This window comes from Myotis brandtii, unplaced genomic scaffold (assembly GCF_000412655.1).
Source record: "Myotis brandtii unplaced genomic scaffold, ASM41265v1 scaffold373, whole genome shotgun sequence".
Classification (NCBI taxonomy): domain Eukaryota; kingdom Metazoa; phylum Chordata; class Mammalia; order Chiroptera; family Vespertilionidae; genus Myotis; species Myotis brandtii.
This window is the reverse complement of record NW_005364339.1, coordinates 651,199-656,396: the sequence shown is the minus strand read 5'-3', so window position 1 is coordinate 656,396 and position 5,198 is coordinate 651,199. Positions and strand designations below refer to the sequence as shown.

Sequence of the window (5,198 nt, the reverse complement as noted above, 5' to 3'; positions counted from 1 at the left end):
GGGGCACAGAGACTGGGAGAATATTAATGTCCCTGACTTTATAAAGGATCAGGCTGGGCATAAGTAAATTAGCTTAAGCTCTGAGGAGTACTTGACAGGGCTCCACTTTGGGAGAAGTTTGGATAGGTGAAGGCATGTAGGAGTGGAGTTCTGGAATTTTCTGTTTTCTTTTGTTGTATGACATTTGTTAGTATGCCTGTGAGAATAGATTTTTTAACATTTATATTGTATTTCTCAGTAATAATTGCACAGAACATTACCCAAGTAGAGGAATAGTGTTATACTGAAAGCATAAAACAAGCTGGTGTCAAAACTACAGCAAAATATGATACTAAATATTTAGTAGCTTTGTTTTTACTTCATAAGCATGATCAAGAATTTGAGCTCATGAATTCAAACATATACAATGTCCACATGAAAGATGACAAAAAAAGTTCCAGAGCAAAATATATCTTTTGAAATATATTGCTTTGGGGGATAAAGAAATAATTGAAATTATATCATATGCCCAAATCATAAGTTTTGAAAGGAAGTAGAATTGTTAAAACACTTGTATGTCTTTCTAAAATTCCTGATCTGATACCATTTCAACTTAGGGGATGACAAATTCACTATTTTTGTACCAATTCCATTTTTAGTTGCTCCTTAGTTACATCTCTTTGCAGAAATTTCTTTTTACTGTTTTTTCTTACATTACTACAGTTGGCTTAGAGTTAATATTGTACCTTGTCATATAAATTTGCAAAAGCACTTTTTGGCTCTTCAATCCTATGTACCATTGCCATTGCTATGTGTCACATGCACACAAATTAAAAGCTATATAATAAAATATAATATTTTGCTAAAGCAGTCAGTTGTCTTACTGATATGAAGAGAAGAAAAAATAGAGCTTTTATATTTGCCCAAATATATATAATTATATGGGCTTTTTATTTTTTCTTGTAGATAAAGTTTTATCCATTGTCAATTCCCTTAAGGTTTAGAGAATTTCCTTTAATATATTTTGTACTATATTATAGCTGAAATAAATTCTCTCAGCTTTTTTTTAAATCTGAAAATACTTTTTATTTTGTATGAATTTTTAAAATGGTGTCTTCATTAGGTAAAGAATTTTGGGTGGACAGATTTTTCTTTTTCACCATAAGTTTTGAATTCCATTTTTATCTATGGAATTCATAATACTGGTTTTAAGATTAACTTTTTTTAAACATATGTCCCTATTATTCCCCCATTGACCACCTCCAGCCCACCCCCACACACTGAGCCAGCCTCTGCACCTTATTGTCTGTGTCCATGGGTTATGCACATATGCATACAAAGTCTTTGGCTAATTACCTCCCACCCACCCATGCTTCCCCCCCTTCCCTCTGAGATTCTGAACTCTGTTCCATGCTTCCATGTCTCTGGATCCATTCCGTTCATCAGTTTATTTGGTTAATTAGACTCCACATATGAATGAGATCATGTGATGCTTGTCTCTGTCTTACTGACTTATTTCACTTAGCATGATACTCTCCAGGTCCCTCCATGCTGTCTCAAAGGATAAGAGATTCTACTTTTTTACTGCTGCATAGTATTCCATGGAATAGCTTTTCACCACTCATCTGATGTACCACTCATCTACAGATTGGCACTTGGACTGTTTCCAGATCTTAGCTATTGCAAATTGTGCTGCTATGAACATAGAGGTGCATACATTCTTTCTGTTTGGTGTTTCAGGTTTCTTAGGATATATTCCTAGAAGTGGAATCACTGGGTCAAATGGCAGTTCCATATTTATTTTTTTTAAGGAAATTCTGTACTGTTTCACATAATGGCTGCACCAGTCTGCATTCCCACTAGAAGTGTATTAGGGCTCCTTTTTCTCCACATCCTCCCCAGCACTTGTCATTTGTTGATTTGATGATGGTAGTTGTTAACAAGTGTGAGGAGATACCTCATTGTCCTTTTAATTTGCATCTCTCTGATGATCAGTGACTTTGAGCATTTTTCATATGTCTCTTGCCATCTGTATGTCCACTTTGGAGAAGTGTCTATTTAGGTCCTTTGCCCATTTTTTAATTGGGTTGTTTGTCTTTATCATGTTAAGTTGTATGAGTTACCTATATATTTTGGATATTAACCCTTTATCAGATGTATCATTGCCAAATATGTTCTCCCATATAGTGGGCTCCCTTTTCATTTTGTGATGGTTTCGTTTGCTGTGCAGAAGCTTTTTATTTTGATGTAGTCCCATTTATTTTCTACTAAGTTTCCTTTGCCCTAGGAGATGTATTGGTAAATATATTGCTCCAGAGATGTCTGAGATTTTGCTGCCTACGGTTTCATCTAGGATTTTTATGGTTTCAAGACTTACATTTAAGTCTTTTATCCATTTTGAGTTTATTTTTGTGTATAGTGTAAGTTGGTGGTCTAGTTTCATTTTTTTTTTTTTTTTGGCGTGTATCTGTCCAATTTTCCCAACATCATTTATTGAAGAGACTGTTTTGACTCCATTGTGTGCTCTTGCCTACTTTGTCAAATATTAATTGAGAGTAATGGCTTGGGTCAATTTCTGGGTTCTCTGTTCTGTTTCATTGATCTCTATGCCTGTTCTTGTGCCACTACCAGGCTATTTTGATTTTGGTGGCTTTGTAGTATAACTTGATATCTGGTATTTTTACTCCTCCAACTTTGTTCTTCTTTCTCAAGATTGCTACTGCTATTTGGAGTCCTTTTTGGTCCAAAATATATTTTTGAAGTATTGTTCTAGTTCTGTGAAATATGCTGTTGTTATTTTAATAGGGTTTGCATTGAATCTGTAGATTGCCTTGGGTAGTATGGACATTTTAATGATGTTGATTCTACCAATCCATGAACACGGAATATTCTTCCACTTGTTTGTATCTTCCTCTATCTCTTTTCTCAATGTCCTGTAGTTTTCTGAGTACAAGTCTTTTACCTCCTTGATTAAGTTTATTCCTAAGTATCTTAATTTTCTTGTTGCAATGGTAAATAGGATTGCATTTTTGATATATCTTTATGAGAATTCATTATTGGTGTATAAAAATGCCATTGATATCTCGGTGTTGATTTTGGATTTTGCTTCATTACCAAATTCATTTATTAAATCTAGTAGTTTTTTTGGGTGGAGTCTTTAGGGTTTTCTATGTACAATACCATGTCATTTGTGAAATAATGAGAGTTTTACTTCTTCCTTTTTAATTTGGATGCCTTTTATTCTTCTTCTTGTCTGATCACTGTGGTTAGAACTTCAAGTACTATGTTGAATAAGAGTAGTAAAAGCAGACATCCCTGTCTTGTTCCTGTTTTTAGGGGAAACACTTATTTTTTTCCCATTGAGTATGATGTTCACTGTAGATTTGTCGTATATGGACTTTATCATGTTGAGATATGCTCCCTCTCTTCTCACTTTGCTGAGAGTTTTTATCAAAAATGAGTGTTGGATTTTGTTGAATGCTTTTCTGCATCTATTGATATGATCATGTGATTTTTGCCTTTCAATTTGGTTATGTGATGTATCCCATTTATTGATTTGCAAATATTGTACCAGCCTTGCATCTCTGGAATAAATCTCACTTGGTCATGGTGTATTATCTCTTTAATATATTGTTGGATCTGATTTGGTAATATTCTGCTGATAATTTTAGCATCTGTTTTCATCAGGGTTATTGGCCTGTAATTTTCTTTCTTTGTAGTGTCTTTTTCTGGTTTTGGAATTAGGATATTGCTAACCTCGTAAAACGAGCTTGGAAGTGTTTCTTCCTCTTGCATTTTTTGAAATCGTTGGAGGAGGATAGGTTTAAATTATTCTTTGAAGGTTTAGTAAAACTCACCTGTGAAGCCATCTAGACCAGGGCATTTGTTTGCTGGGAGTATTTTAATTACTGCTTCAATTTCATCAGTTGTTATTGACCTACTCACATTTTTTGATTCTTTCTGATTCAGTTTTGGGAGATTGTAGTTTTCTAGGAATTTTTTCATTTCATCCACATTGTCCAGCTTATTGGCATATAGTTGTTCATAGTATTTCCTTACAATCTTTTCTATTTCTGTGGTGTCAGTGGTTACTGCTCCTCTTTCCTTTCTGATTTTATTTTTGGGGGCATCCTCTCTCTTTGTTTCTTGATTAGCATTTAGAGGTTCATCAATCTTGTTTATCCTTTCAAAGATCTATCTCTTGGTTTCATTGATTTTTTGTATTGCTTTTTTAGTCTCCATGTCATTTATTTCTGCCCTGATCTTTATTATTTCCTTCCTTCTACTTGCTCTGGACTTTTCTTGTTGCTCTCTAATTCTTTAAGTTTTAGGATTAAATGCTTTATTTTTAATTTTTCTTGTTGTTGTTTTGTTTGTTTCTTTGTTTTCTGAGGTAGGCCTGTAGTGTTATGAACTCCCCTTTCAGGACTGCTTTGCTGTTCCATAGATTTGGGAATGTTGTATATTCATTTTCATTTGTTTCTAGGAAGTTTTTTTATTTCTTTCTTGATCTCATTGGTAATCCATTCATTGTTTAATAACATGCTATATAGCCTTCATGTGCTTGATTGTTTTGTGGTGTTTTTACTGTCATTGATTGCTAATTTCATTCCACTGTGATCTGAGAAGATGCGTGGTATGATTTCAATCTTCTTGAACTTGTAGAGACTTGATTTGTGTCCTAACATGTGGTCTGTCTTTGTGAAGGACCTATGTGAACTTGAGAAGAATGTATATTCTCCATCTTTGGGGTGAAATGTTCTATAGATGTCTACGATATATATCTGATCCAGTATGTCCTTTATAGTCATTGTTTCCCTGTTAACTTTTTGTCTGAAAGATCTACCCAGTGAAGTTAGCGAGGTGTTAAAATCCCCTAATATGATTGCATTGTTGTCAATCAGTCCACTAGAAGGTTTTAAATATATATACTATATAAAATATGCAAATTGACTGTCACGCCCTTGCACAAGATGGCCGCCCCCATGTGGCGACCAGAAGCAGTTAAGGGCAATCAGGCAGGCAGGCAGGCAGGTGAGCAGTTAGGAGCCAGCAGTCCCAGATTGTGAGGGATGTCTGACTGCCGGTCTAGGCCCGACAGGGATCGCGAGTAAACCAGCAGTCAGACATCCCCCAAGGAGTCCCAGATTGGAGAGGGTGCAGGCTGGGCTGAGGGACACCCCTCCCCCAGTGCCGAATTTTGTGCACCGGGCTATAAA

The 5,198-nt window shown here is 35.3% G+C and overlaps 1 protein-coding gene across 1 annotated transcript in view; it reads right to left on the bottom strand.

The window, feature by feature from the left end:
* LOC106727122 overlaps positions 1-5,198 on the bottom strand; it is a 21,293-nt gene that overhangs the window by 10,872 nt on the left and 5,223 nt on the right. The gene's annotated exons all lie outside the window — the stretch shown is intronic.